The sequence below is a fragment of the Cavia porcellus genome, unplaced genomic scaffold (assembly GCF_034190915.1).
Source record: "Cavia porcellus strain 051 isolate PalLab524CR breed Dunkin Hartley unplaced genomic scaffold, mCavPor4.1 scaffold_16, whole genome shotgun sequence".
Taxonomy (NCBI): Eukaryota; Metazoa; Chordata; class Mammalia; order Rodentia; family Caviidae; genus Cavia; species Cavia porcellus.
In genome coordinates, this window is record NW_026947499.1 from 40588619 (window position 1) to 40604246 (window position 15628).

The window sequence follows — 15628 nt, forward strand, 5'->3', positions numbered from 1 at the left end:
AGAGCTGTTTGGCTGATTATGAAAGCTCCTTATCCCCTCCTACTTCTTTAAGACAAACAAAATGCTAATGATCAGTCACCAGTGTTTGAGACCTGACTATGTGGTAGGCACTGTACTTAGTTCTTTCTTAATTATTATGGTAAAAACATATAATGTAACATTTACCATCTTAATCATTTGTAAGCATTTGATATAATAATGTTAATTATTGTAGTTTATATGCACAATATCTAGAATGTTTTCATTTTGAGACTGAAACTCTATTATTATTGAAAAATTACTCTCTTCTCCCTCTCCTCAGTCCATGGCAACTATCAATCTACTTTCTGCTTCTGAATTTGATTAGTCAGGTATCTCCTATAAAGGACTTCGTATTCATCTTTTTGTGACTAGCTTGCTTCACTTACCATAATGTCCTTGAGGGCTAACTACTGTTTGTAGCATGGTAACACTTTCTTCTTTTGTGAGGCTCAGTAATATCCAGATATACACTTTGATTCTGCCACCTGAGAGAGGTAAAAGACAGAGAAAACAGAGAAAGAAGGAAAGGTTGGATCACATGGTCATTCTGTTGTTAACATATTAGAGAAACTTCATACTGGTTTCCATCTCTCTTACATCATTTTACAGCTCCATCAACAAAGCATAAAGATTCCAATTGCTACACATATCCACCAGTACTTATTTTCTGTTTTTGTTTTTTATCTTCCATAATTGCCATCCTAGTGAGTATTATGGGATATCATGGTTGTGATTTTCAATTCCCTAAAGAGTACTGATGTCAAACATCTTTTCATATGTTATTGGCCATTTACATGTTTTTTTGGAAAAAGCATCTATTCAAGTCCTTTGCCCATTTTTAAAATCAGTTTACTTTGTTGTTAAGGTTTAATGGCTGTTTGTATAATCTGGATATTAACCTCTAATAAAATAGCCTTTGGATCCCCTGGAAATTGGTCCCCACATTGGGCACCAAAATATGCCAGTGCTTAAGTCCCTTATATAAAATGGCACAATATTTACATATAAGCACACACACAAACTCACTGTATTCTTTAAATCATTTGTATATTATTTATAATCCCTAATGCAATGCAAATGCTATATAAACAGTTGTTATATTGTTTATTGAATAGTAACCAAAAGAAGAATCTGTATGTATTCAGTATAGACACAACTTTTAAAAATTATTTTCCAATAAGGAATAAAAAAAGGCAAAATCACTACAGGTTCTGTGAAATGCAGAAGATCATCAACACCTATTTCAAAAACTTTTACTCTCATAGGTTCAATAACACAGAAGAAATGGACAGATTCCTAGAAACCTACAAAGTACCAAAGCTAGGTCAAGAAGATGTAAAACTGCTGAATAACCCAATCTCTATTAATGAAACTGAAAATGTAATTAAGTCCTTACCTACAAAGAAGAGCCCAGGCCCAGAGGGATTCTCTGTGGAATTCTACAAGAAATACAAAGAAGACTTAATGCCAACACTCCTCAAACTCTTCAATGAAATTGAAAGAGAAGCAATCCTTCCTAAGTCATTCCTGGAAACAAATATTACTCTAGTACCAAAACCTGAGAAAGACCCAACTAAAAAAGAGAACTACAGGCCAATCTCCCTAATGAACACAGATGCAAATATCCTCAATAAAATATTGGCAAACAGGATGCAGCAAGTCATCAAGAAGATTATATACCACGACCAAGTGGAATTCATCCCAGGCATGCAGGGATGCTTCAACATATGTAAATCAATAAATGTAATCCACCATATCAATAAAACCAAAAGTAAGAATCACATGATCATTTCTATAGATGCAGAAAAAGCTTTTGATAAGGTCCAACATTCATTCATGCTAAGAACCTTACAGGAAATTGGAATAGATGGTCTTTACCTCAATATGATAAAGGCCATCTATGACAAACCAACAGCCAGCATCATATTAAATGGCCAAAAACTGAAGGCCTTTACCTTAAAATCAGGCACAAGACAAGGATGTCCCTTATCACCACTCCTATTCAATAATAGTACTGGAAATACTAGCCAGAACAATTAGACAAGAGAGAGAAATAAAAGGGGTAAAGATAGGAAAAGAGGAAGTTAAATTATCATTATTTGCAGATGACATGATACTCTAGCTAGGAGACCCCCTAAACTCCATTGAAAGACTTCTAGATATAGTAAATAAATTCAGCAATGTAGCTGGATACAAAATCAATACTCAAAAATCAATAGCATTTCTATACACTAACAACAAAATCATGGAGAGAGAAATAAGAGAAGCTACACCCTTAACACTAGGATCCAAAAAAATGAAATACTTAGGAATTAATCTCATGAAAGAAGTAAAAGATCTATGCAGGGAAAATTATAATACCCTGAAAAAAGAAATTGAAGAGGATCTCAGAAAATAGAAAGACATCCCTTGCTTATGGATAGGAAGAATAAATATTGTGAAAATGGCCATTCTTCCAAAACTGTTATACAGTTTCAATGTAATCCCAATGAAAATATCATCAACATACCTCATAGATCTAGAGAAATCACTCCTCAAGTTCATCTGGAACCAGAAGAGACCTAGAATAGCAAAGGCAATTCTAAGCAGCAAAGGCAAGGACACTCAACCACCTTACCTTTAATAAATGAGCCAAATGTGGTCACTGGAAGAATGATAGTCTCTTTAATAAATGGTGCCGGAAAAACTGGCTCTCTGTATGCTGAAAACTAAAACTAGACCCATGCCTATTACCATATACTAAACTAAAATCTAAATGGATCAAAGATCTGAATATTAAAACAGAAACACTAAATCTGTCAGAAGACAAAGTAGGTAAAAATCTTGAAGACATAGAGGTAGGTAGAGAATTCATGAATAGGAATCAAACTGCACAGGAACTACTTCCCAGAATTAATAGCTGGGATCACATCTTATTAAAAAGTTTATGCACGCCAAAAGAAATCTCCAGCATAGTGAAAAGAAAACCCACAAACTGGGAAAAAAATCTTAGTGAACTGTCCCTCAGACAAAGGACTTCTGTCTAAAACATATAAAGAATTTAAAAAAAATCAGACCCCCCAAATTCAAGGACCAATCCAAAAATGGGCATCTGTGGGAGAAAACTCCAGTGTCTCCCTTTGAATCCAAAACAATTGCTGTGACTTTGATTACTTGGAGACTCATTTCCTTATACTGATATGTAAAAGGCTGGCTAGGGTATTTCCTTCTCTCTTCAATTCGCTCTAAGCATTGCAAATAAGGCTGGCTGAGGTGCTAATATGCAAAGTCTATAGCCATCAGACAGTCCTGTTTCCTCAAACGGTGCTCTCCACAAACAGGATTGAGCAAATGAGATGTTAAAGCAAACAGCTCCGGGAACGTCAACTGGGTAGGAGCCTAGAGGCTATGACTCCCCAGTGCCCAAGAGTTTGCGTATCACAAGCCAAAGGGTAGCCTTCCAAAACAATTCTACTGTTACCTTAATTGGGTTATGTAAATTGATCCTTCTGCATATCTTTATCTCTGCAAATTACAGAGATGCCATTCTTGCACCTGGCCAGCCAGCTCAAGTTACTCAGTAATCCCCGACATCCTCACTATCACTCATCCCTGAGCGACTCCCCCTTTCTTCACAAGATGATAAATGCTGGGAGAGGCCTAGGATGGTGGCCTTTGTCCACAGGTCCTCACAAGGACTGGACTTAGGACCCCTTGACTGCCCTTAATTTGGAAGACGCCTTTGTGTTTTTACTCTTGCCATGGTTTGCTCTGGTGGTGTAGACTGGAATTGACCAGCTGGGATTCCAATAACATCTCAATGGGATTAGAAATATAAATTTTTGGATTGTGAGGAAGACTAGAAGAGGATTACAATACTTGGGTGACTAAACTCAATATTTGGGTTTACAATAGGCATCTGAGATGAATACACAGTTCTCAGATGAAGAAATACAAATGGCAAACAAATACATGAAAAAGTAATCATCATCATTAGTCATTAGAGAAATGCAAATCAAAACAACACTGAGATACCTGGAAAGAATAGCCAGGATCAAAAAAACTACCAACAACAAATGTGAGGCTGTGGTGGGAAAGGAACTCTCCTACACTGTTGGTGGGAGTGTAGACTGGTGCAACCACTGTGAAGGTCAGTCTGGAGATTCCTCAAAAAGCTGGGATTGGAAGTCCCATTTGACCCAGCTATTCCACTTCTAGGCATATTACCAGAAGAACTGAAAACATTGTACCACAGTGATATATGTGCACCCATATTTATAGCAGCACAGTTTGTAATAACCAGATCTTGGAAACAACCTAAGTGTCCATCAACTGAGAAATGGATAAAAAAGTTGTGGTATTTTTATACAATGGAGTACTACTCAGCTATAAAGAATAATCACACAGAGATATTTATTAATAAATGGGTGTAACTTGAGACCATACTCATAAGCGAAATAAATCAAACTCACATGTATAAATACCATATAGTCTTCCTAGTGTAAGAAATGGTAAGAGTACATAAGAGTTTATAGTAATCATGATTCCGCATTACATTGCTTTGAAGCCTTATAATGATTGCATTTATTAGTTGGAATGGGTTTATCCTGGTTTGTTTGATTTTATTATCTGTGATGGTATGAACAGCTATTTTGAAGAAAACAAGTCATTATAATAGCCAGTGCTAATTTAATATCATCTTACTCTGAAGTCCTACCATGCTTTTACTTTTCTGTTTCCATTGGTTCTATCATGTTGTATCTTATTGAATTATATTATATGTGATAGTATAAACAAATTTTCTATGAAAAATGAGATAATATAGTAGCCGTTGTTCATTTTCTGTTATTTAGTTCTGAATGCCCTGTAATACTTTCATCCTCTTTAATGGTTTTATACTATTTTGTTATGTTTGATACTATTGTATATGAAGTTATGCTCAACTATTTCAAAGAAAGAGACATTATGTTAGTTACTGTTAATTACGGGTTATCTTCTGGTGAAATACTGTGTTGCTTACATTGTTCTGTTCTGATCTGTTTTGTTATGTCCTGTTTTGTCTTAATCTCTTTAAAATAAAAAAAATATTTTCAACCCAAGACAGATAGAATTGCCGGGGAGGAGCCCAAGGATGTACACAGCTGACTGAATACGTTTTGTGAGTATTTTCCTCCAGTATGCAGCTGCTTGTACACTGTGTTTCCTTTCCCACACCTAATTCCTTAGCCTATACTATCTCGTATAACCCTCAGCCAAGACCAGGGCAGTGGTACAATTCAGATGGAGAAACTGATGTCCCCTGCCTACCTAAGGCCATGAAGCTTACAGTGCCAGAGCAGAATTCAAATTTACAACTTCCAACCAACACATCTTACCACTCTACAGCCAGGGCCTGTCCTACATCTTGTCAATACTTAGAAATATCCACAAAAGTGAACAGCCCTTCTGCAGCCCTGACCTCCGGTATTTGCCTCAAATACCTGGTTAAGATCTAACCCAACACTCCTCAAGCTCTCCGATCCTCTGCACCCCTTCCTTTCTCCTCTCAAGGACACAATCAGTGATGGCGGTAGCCAGTACTAGTCGGATGTACCCTCTCCCTTCTCTAAACCCAGTGCTTCTCAGTCTCGCTTCTTCTCCTGGCAGATCGGGACAGATCCTCAGAATCTTTCTTGACATCATGCTTCGAGCAGCTGCTCTCAGTGAGCCAGAGCTGCGGTGGAATGAAAATTCTTTGCCGTTTCTGGAGTATGAGTTTTTCAGAGGATTTGCCTGCCATTAATAAAGCCCTGGGTTCAGTGCACAACACTGCAAAAGTAAATATATAAATAATAATGTAGCAACAATAACATGTACCTTGTATGCCTTTAACATGCTTCAAATTAATGCACTGGCTTATATGTATTTTCTCCTTTACTTTCCAAGGGGGATATTTATAAGAGGCATTTCTCAGACGCAGAAAAAAAGGCAAAGAATGCTCAAATGATGCATGAAAGCATGTGCAGTTGGTGAGTGGTGAAACAGAGACTGTCACTTTGGAGCCGGGCTGACAGAACTTGTGCCCTAGCCCTGCCCCTTTTGGGTCTTCAAGCATTGTAATATGCTTGGTGCATGCACCCATCATAGGTTCACTGTATGCAGGTGCATAACTAGCCCTTCCAGAACGACCTCAAGGCTCGCATGCTTGCAAGACCATGCACGGCCCCAGGAAGAGTCAGGTGAGTCAGGCCTGCAGACCCACAGGAGACCAGACTGCGGGAGGTGCTTTCTGACTCAGACCTAGCTCCCAAACCAGGCAGAAGGAGCTGTCTCCCTGCGGCTCAGCTGAGAGTCAAACATTCCAAGACTATAATTATCCCACTTGCCCCGCCCACGGCCCTGCCTCTCCTGGGAGCCATCTTACACACAGGTCTGGGGCTCCCAACGAGAGGGAATGGCTGAGCGGTGGCAGAAGGAGGGGCCTCCAGGGTCCTCTTATTCTGAAAGCTGGTGGAGGGACAAAGAGCAGCTACAGCCCTGGAGTAGGAGCGCGAAGAAGCCAAGGGTCACCAGACACCCATCCCCACCCTCCCAGACTCTCCAGGAGGTGCCACAGCCTGGTGCACGTGCGCTGCGAGGAGGCATCGGGTCTCACCTAGCCATGACCCTGGAAGGCAGTGAAGTCCTCTCTTGAAGCCTTTGTTTCTCCTTAAAAGAATCGAGGAGCAAGATTATGCCAGAGGCCCTTTGAGCCAGATGTTCTCTAAGTGACACGTTTCTTACAATGGAAACAAGCTTGCATCACCCTCGACCCACCTTCACCCTCCCTCCTCCTTGGTTCCAGCCTCAAACTCGGGTACAAACTTGCCTCTGCTGCGTTTCCATCACCTGTCAAAGTTGCCTATGACCCACCATTCTCTTGTCAGTCCCTTTGGCACCAGGCACACACATCTGGCACCACGCCTTATTAATCACATCATTTAACACCAGTAAGTCATTCATTATGTTACCCACCCTATCTCTGAGCATTGGAGCACCCTTCAGATGCAGAGGACAATCTTGTGGCATTGTAACCAAAGGAGTTCAGTTTCAAAACCTGTGGGACTTGAATAAATCTTTGCTTCTCTGAGCCTAGTTTCTTCATCCATCCAATGCGGACAGAAGTGACAGGCATACAATGCTTACATGAGGTACCGTAACTATTACTATGATTTTGTTTATCATTTTCCTAAGTGCTAAGAATTGGAAGGCCAGGAGAGAGCCCCGAGGAACAACCTGTAGTGAAGTTTCTAGAAAAACCCAAAGTGGCCCCTTGAGCTTCATAGCACCAGACAAATTACAAAACAGGTGACCTTGCACTTGCCCAAAGAGCAAGAAACAGGTGATGTGATTTAGGTTTGAAACCCAGTTCCATCATATGCTGAAAAATGGTGTAGCCCCTGGGTCTCAGTCTCCTCACCTGCAGAATGGGGAATTAGAGCCTAGCACAGGAGCAGCTGAGTAAGCACCTTGCCCAGGACTTGTGGCCAGGAAACACTGAATTAATGTCACTGCAGCTATGATGAACAGGAAGATGCTGGTGTCTGAACCACTGGATGGAACAGACATTGAAACTCGGGGCATATGAGCAGATACAGGCGGGGTGCGGACAGGGGTAAGAAAGAAGGAAAGGGTTTCTCTGAGAGCATCGCCTTGTCTAAAAGGAAATGGGCGGGCTCAGGCTGCCAAGCATCAACAGCTTTCTGGCATCTTTCTCTGGCTGTGGGTCCCTGCCATACCTCTCCTTCTAGGTGGCCACAGGAAGTGGAATAAGGAAGTGGACTGGAGTGGAGAAAGGATTGGAGGAACCTTCTAACTGCAGGTGAAGATACGACATCACAGAAAGACACTGCAGCTTGGTGTCACCCTCATTCCTGAAACAAATTCCTCCATCCCCTGTCACTTCCCTCCACTCCTACCCCTCAGCTGCAGCTATGCATCTGACATATTCGTCCTCAGGCTTCCCTAGCCCTTCACCCTTCTCCATCAGGGCTTTCTCCAGAAGTATCTGGTCTCCCTGTGCTGGGTCTTCATGCCCAGACCAGCCTGGAATTATAGACTTCCACTCTGGACAAAATACAGCCAGCCATGGGTAAGTCCAGAATCCTGGAGGAGCAGTTGTGAAGCTTGTCCTGCTGCTTCTCAGGCTCCTGAAAGCGCTAAAGTCCATCTGTCCCCAGCTCAAGCGCACTCCTTTAATCCCCTCTGAGACTTACTGGACCTCCTGTACTTGAAGTAGGGCATAAGCCTCGTAGCTTGATACCTTGATACCTGCTCCAGAATGGCCTCACTGCCCTGCACTCAGGCTACTTTATCCTGCCTTTCCTTTCTGTCTAACATCTGGTGCCAATGTCTGGGCAGCGGACCCACCCCATCCCATTACACAGTGCATCTATGAGCAAATTCCCCACCCCCCATTAAAATGTTTGCAGCTGACAGTCTCCTCCCATCCAAAGGGCCAGCAGCTTGGGACCCCTTTATTATTATTGCAGTCATTACCAACAAGCACAAGGGCCCCAGAGATTTCTAAAACTTCAGAAATTTGCATTTCTAAAAGGGAATATAGAGCTATGTAGGAAAAAGACAAGAGTTAAGACAATTAGATTCTTAAACATCACCTGTAGGCTCAACAAAGGAATGGTTACATGAATAATGACACATTTACTATTCTTAAGATCATTTATGATTTAAGGTATTTCATTATAATAGTTTTGCTGAGTACTTAGTATGTAGCACATACTGAGCTAAAAGCTTTCACATAATTTTTAACTCATTTCATCTCCGCAATAACCTTGTAACGTAGGTACAGGTACTGGAATTATTTTCAATTATTATCATTATCATTCCCATTTTACAAATGAGAAAATTGAGTCTTTTATAAGATCATCAACTAATGCCTATGATGTAGTGCAGAGGTAGAGAGTATGATATAAAGTGGTTGATTCAGTGTAGCTCAGTTGTGTTTAAACACATACATGGAGGATAAAGATGGAACAGTAATATATTAAAATGTTGGCCATTGCTGTTTCTGGATAATGGGGTGACAGGCAGCATTATTTCCTCTGAACCTAATCTGCTTGGTGATTACAGGCAAGTCACCCCCTCTGGGTTCCCGTAGCTCTGCCTCCTCCTCCCAAAGAAACAGGTGCCTGAGCCTGGGATCCCTGGGGCATCTAGGAAGTTGATGCTCAGAGATAAAACTGCCAGGATCTAGAACCCGGCATCCAGGAAGGATACAGCATTTGTGCTAGGTCAGATCATTGAGAGGGCTCACTAGGCTCCAATAAAGTCATAAAATGTTTATTTATTACACACGGAGGATATAGAAGCATAAGAGCAAGAAAACTTGAAAAACCATGCAAAGATCCACAGCATCCATCTGCAGCTCCTGAAGTCCCCTCAGCCTCAAGGAACTAGCTTGGCTTTGGTCCACAGGCCACCAAGATACTTGGGGGATCTGAGTTTTTATAAGACACAGAGGCATAAATTTGGGGAGACATTTACTCATCTAATTGCTTTCTGATCACATACTCAAAACTAGACTGCAGAACCAGGAGTAATAAGTGAAACCAGGTACAGGACATTCATCTATGTTTTCCGAATAAACTACAGAGCAAGCCAGTACAACACATCTCCGGGCAGTTTTGGACTTCAGACAGCAGGTTATAAATCCCTGGTTAATACATCCTATTTTTTCTTGGCCAAGCCTATGGTTCCAGAATCCCTGAAGACAAACACAGAGTCACACAAACTGGCTGCAATTTAATTCCATATTTACATGCACTCATGGTACAGTGATAACCCAGCCACAGTCCAGGTAAACACTTAGAATTCTAGAATCACAGCTTGGGTGCCAGGTGTGCAAATCCTCTCCTTGCCAAGAGGAGGAATTCAGAAAGATCCTCTTGGAGGCTGAACCCTGTCTGGACTGTCTCACTGAGTCCCCACTGATGATCTGATCCTGGTCGAGTGGGAGGACGGAGGAGGAAGGTGGAGGTTGGCTTTTCTTGCCTCTCTCACTCCTGAGCCCTTCCCTATCCCGAGCCCCTCACAAGCCCTCTGCCAGCATTGCAGAGCCTAACCCATGCAGGGAGAAGGCATGCCACGTAGGGAGAACAATCACCCTGAATTTACCTTCCCTCAATAAATATTTATATCCCACATGTCAGAAACTTGCAAGGTGTCCAGAAGCTCAAGACAGAAGAGAGAGGCTATCCCGGTTCACATGGGATTTACATCCAGATAGAAACAGAGAATTAACACACACATCAAAATACAAATGAATACACAGCTCCAAATTGGCACAAAGGAGAAGAAACAAGTTGTTGAGAGAAAAAATAAAGTTGGAAACTGTGAGAGATTGGAGGTCGGGAGAGAGTCACACTCTCTAGGGGACTGACATTGAGGCTACAACCTGATGGGTGATGAGCCTAATGCAGAGGAAGAACCAGGATAATGGGCATTTAGTCAGAGGTAATGGCACATAAGGTGCTGAGGAGGGCATGCTTAGCAAGTCAGAAGTAACCAGAGGCCACGCACCTAGAAGGTAGCAGGTATTGGGAAGTAGGATGGCAGATGAGTTTGAAACAGTAAAGAGCCTAGGGCAGGTCCCCGCCATCATGGCAAAAGTTTGGATCTTACTCTAGGTGTGATGGGGCGTGGGTTGGGTTCTCCAAAAGCAGAGCCTGAGACAAGGATTTGGGTGCAAATTGGTTGATTTGGGAAGTGATTTCAGGAAGCAGGAACAAGAGAGTAGAAAGATAAACTACACACAGCTACAGGTGTGTTCATCATCAAGGTCACCACCAGCAATCAAAGCTTGAAGCTGCCAGGATCTCCTAACAAGTGTGCACAATGCACACTCTCACTCGATTTTCTGCCTGAAGGATGAAGTGTTGCACAGTTACTGGTCATCCCTCAGCTGTTGCACATTTCTGAGGTTGTTTTTTTGTTTTTGTTTTTTTTTTGTTTTGTTTTGTTTTGTTTTGTTTGTAGCATCCAAGAAAACCCTAAGGAGAAAGCAGAAAGATGCCCAACATATTCCTGGTGACAAGCTGCTATGGTGGAGAGTTGAACCTCAGCTTAGAGGAGGATCCTGGGAGTCAGTCACAGGAAAGTGGGGTAAAGGGCCTGCCAGCAGTGGGAATCTTAGACAATCTAAATGGGAAAGGCCCATCTGATTTTCCCGCTAGATAGCACTGCCCAGATGTGCACACAGAAGAAACAAGAACCTTGCATGCACCAAAACTAGGAGCTTTATGCACATTAACTTCCCTGTAGGAATGATCACACTCAAGGATCCTGTGCAATAGTTTCACTGGTCCTAATTGAACGGCTTTTGCAGTAGTAATTTCTTCCCTTCATTTCTGTCCACGCCAAAGGTGAGCCTCAGACACTATCTAATGCTCAAGCAGTTTGCTCTGGAAGCATCTGGAAGCAGAAGGATTAGTGCAGGGCAGGGAAAGCATGTTGGTGGCATGTGCCAGAGTCAGGGGTTCCTGTGACCTACTGATCAACGCGGTCTCCATCTGGAAACCATCCTGAAGGTTTAGAGAGTCCTTCCCATTTCTTCTACTGTTCTTGTAAGGGTGAGCCTTGTTGGAAAATATCTGTTCACCTCCTCTGTGCTGACATAATCTTGTTTCTGGAAATCCGCAGGCCAGGCTGCATCATACTGATCGGCGACATGTGGTGGCTGGAGAAACACAAGTGGGCCTTGCAGCAGCTCCTTTTGCTCTTACAGCCACCATAGGGCTGTCATGCTATGCAGCACTATCTCAGTCATGGAAATCGAGGCTCAAAGCAGGGCAGTCATTTGCAGGCGGTCTCACCAATTGGGGACAGTGGAGCTGGGATTCTCTTCCAGTCCCCCTGGCTGTGTCTGAAGCCGAAGCAAGACGGCCTTGACCACAGTGCTCTTGCTTAGGAGCTTCATTTCCCATAGGTCATCTCCAGTTCAGGTGGTTCCAGAAGCCAGCTCTGGAAACCCCAGGGTCCCCAAGTTTTGATTTTCTGCCCCTGCAGGTGTTTGCCTCCTCCACGTGCAGCACTGTGCCGCCAGGAAGGCTAATTATAAATGCCGGGTATTTATAGTGAGCTTCTCCACCCAGTGCTCCAGCACCTCAGGGAACTATTTACAGAATCCTCCCAGTACCTCAGAGAAATAGGCAGAGCTTAGCAGCGGAAACTGAGGTGAGGCAACAGGACAGCCTCTCCCAGAGTGAGGACCCTCAGCTCAGGAGGCTTTGCAGGGCATCCTCCAAGCAAGCTCTGGAATTTGCCCAGACTGCTGTCAGAGAGAGAAATCCCATAGATGTACACTCTCCAGATTCCTGGAGGCCACAGAAGCAGCTCACTCAACCTCTAGGCCTCAGTTTACCTGTCCATAAAGTGGGGCTATGAGGCGATGTGAGACCTAAATGAGCTCAATCAGGTAAATAACAGAACCTACCAGAGTGTAAATGTTCATAAAAGCTATTTCTTATCTTTACCATCATCCTTACACCAACTAATCTGGTAAAGTAGGTAAGCATTGTCCATTTGATCTAACCTGAATAATATTACTCAATTATGAGTAATAACAACTGAATTTCTAATCAATATCCCTTATAACGCATGGTTGTACCATAGAACTATTTGGGAACCAAATTTAAACATGTAAAGGCAGATGTTTTTTCTCCACTCAGAACAGAAAAAAAGAAAACAGATGGGCAGGGGAGACCCAGTGCCTGGGTTCTAGTTCTGTTCATGGTCAAAGTTCAGCCGGCTTGCCAAGCATGGTGGTGCATGTCTGTAATCCCATCACACTGGGAAGCTGAGGCAGGAGGACCACAAATTAGAGCCCAGCCTGGGCAATTTAGTGACTTAGTGAGATCCTTTCTCAAAACATAAAATAAGAGTGAGCTGGAGGTTTAGCTCAGTGTGAAGGCCCTGCAGTCAACACCCAGTAAACGGGTTGGTGGGGGAGTGGGGGGGGGGATTGGAAAAAAACAGAAAGTTAGGATAAGATCCTTGAGAGCTGCTCCACACCCACACCTCCCACTTTGTAACAGAGGTCAAGCCAGGACCCAAGCACGGCCACCCAGGTTTCTCCCTGTCAGCAAGGTCCCCATGCCATGTGCCAGCACTCTGGAGGCTTCCCGGAAGTATGCACACTAGGCTCCTATTTTCCCCCTGGCCAAGACACACCAAAGATGAATGAAAAAATGTGCACACAGTTCTTAGCACATGAGTGGAAAGCCCAAAAAATGGTTATTATTATTACATGTTCTTTCCTGGATTTGTTTTTAAAGCCAACCTTTAATACTTTTGTGACATTAAAACTACCAGCAGAGTTGACATTAAAACAACTCAAACTCCTCAAAAGGTGTAGACAAGCGTGGCATAGTTTGGATCTGCAATGTCTCCAGAAGCCTGTGTTAGCTGTTGGTCCCCAGCCCATGACACTCTTGGGAGATGCTGGTGCCTTGGAGAGGGGAGACCTCTGGGAGGTGTTCAGGACCCGGGAACAGGGGCTTGAGGGGGAGAAAGAGGCCTCTTCCTCAGCCTCTTCATCCTCTTCCTCTTTTCGGTTCCTGGCCTGCAGATGAGCAGTTCTGCCACGCACTGCAACCCTAACGTGCTGCCTCACCTTGAGCTGAAAGCAGTGGGACCAACTGACCGTGGACTGAAATGTCCCAAACTGTGACCCAAATAAACATCATCTCTTTATGAGCTAATAATCTCGGGTTATTCATTAGTCACAAAAAGCTGACACACTAGGAGAAAAAAATTCCCTTACTTCTTCCCTTTTCATTATAGTTATTGTTAACATCTTACTTTCACAGCAGGTGCACAAGTCTTGAATCCAGGGCAGGAGACCTGAATGCCTCCAGACACAGCTGGCAACCTTTCGTGTGGGCCTGCCTGGCCAAGTCCCTTTCCCTCCCTGAGAAATTTTGTTTGAGGAAGAGCTGTTTCCCAAATTTGCTGCCCGTTAGTATCCCCTGGGAGAGTTGAACAACCCCAGTGCCCAGGCCAACCAGTCTTTGGTGGGACCCAGGCATCTAGCGCTTCCTGACCCTCTGGAGAGTGCGCAGCCCCGTCCTTCTCCAGCCTCAGCACGTACAGATGGTCCTGGTCTGTGCTCAGATTAGATGCTCATTCTGGAGGTTTGGGGTAGAGCCTGAAGTCCTGCATTTCTAACAAGCTGCCTGCTGATGCTTGTGCGGCCGCCCAGGGAGCCTATTTCAAGTAATGAGGGACTCGGCTGTGGGCTAAACACTTGTGCCTTGGAATACTTTCCTCAAAGAAAATTTTACATGGAAATAGATATTTAACAGGACTGCTCTGGCTGAAAAGACCAGAAAGGACAGGGTGACAAGATGAGAGTCATCCCTAAACCTCCAGATTAGGCAGAATCACAACCTTCTAAAGATGTCTTGTCCTAACCCCTCAAGTCTATGAATGCATTGTTATCTGGCAAAGGTAAATTTAGGTTTCAAATTAAATTATTGTTCATCAGCTAATCTTAAAATGGGGAGATTAACACCACACATAGTGGCCTATGGCTATGATTCCAGCACTCTGGGAGGCTGAGGAAGGAGGATCAAAATATCAGCCCAGCCTGGAGAACTTAGTGGCTACATGAGACCCTGGCTAAAAAACCAAAAAATTTTTAAAAGGGCTGAAAGTGCAGCTCAGTGTGGAGGCCTTGGTTCAATCCCCAGCACCACATTAAAAAATAAAAAAATAAAGAATCATGCTAAGTAAAATAGGCACATTTAGAAAGACAACCATCACGTGTTCTTTCTAATATGTGGACTCTAGATGACAAGAAATTAGAAGGGAGATGATTATTAGACAAAAGAAAGGGAAGAATGGAGAAAGTACGGGTAGATAGATGATGGGGGTATGAATATGATCGAAATACACTGTACACATCAAAACCTTACCCCTAAAAAATGTGGAACTAGAGAGGAGGATGAGATGTTAGGAATAATGGGGGAAATAATTAAAGTATGTCACGGGCAAACACAAATTTGCTGAAATGAAACCAATTAATCTGTATAACCAGTGTGTACTAATATAAATGTAGGGGGAAATAGGAAGAGTATCCTGCATTAACTGTGTTCAACCTAAGCAGAAGAAGTGCTTAAAAATGGAAGGAGAAAGGAGAGGTCAGAGTGATTTGCTGTAAGAATTCAACCCACTCTTGCGGCCTCGAACACAGAAGGAGGAGCCATGAGACAAGAAAACAAATTCTGCCCTGGAGCCTCCATAAAGGATCATCACCTTGGTTTCATCCCATCAAGATCTGTGTTTGACTTCTAGGCTCCAGAACTGCATGACACATTGGTATTTTTTGAGCCACTCAGTTTTCAGTAATTTGTTACAGCAGCAAACGGAAGTGAATATATACCCTGCGAAGTCCTCCATTCTGCAAGCTTCATCACTGTGGATCTGAGGCGGGGCTGAGAGGCTCTGAATTGGTCCAACACCCCTTTGCTTAAGCAGTCTGCCCTGCAGGCATGCAGTACCCCAGGATTTGCTGACACCTCTTGACCTAGTGCTATCAACCACCCTGGAATCCCAGCCTCTCCATCCCAGCCTCCTTTCCTGGCAGGAGGGG

The 15628-nt window shown here is 43.1% G+C and overlaps 1 long non-coding RNA gene across 1 annotated transcript in view; it reads right to left on the minus strand.

Annotated features, from left to right (window-relative positions):
* LOC134470716 (uncharacterized) overlaps positions 1 to 15628 on the minus strand; it is a 50640-nt gene that overhangs the window by 20378 nt on the left and 14634 nt on the right. Inside the window, exon 2 of the long non-coding RNA XR_010039828.1 lies at positions 408 to 506. This is a non-coding gene — a long non-coding RNA (uncharacterized LOC134470716). The remainder of the gene's footprint in view (positions 1 to 407; positions 507 to 15628) is intronic.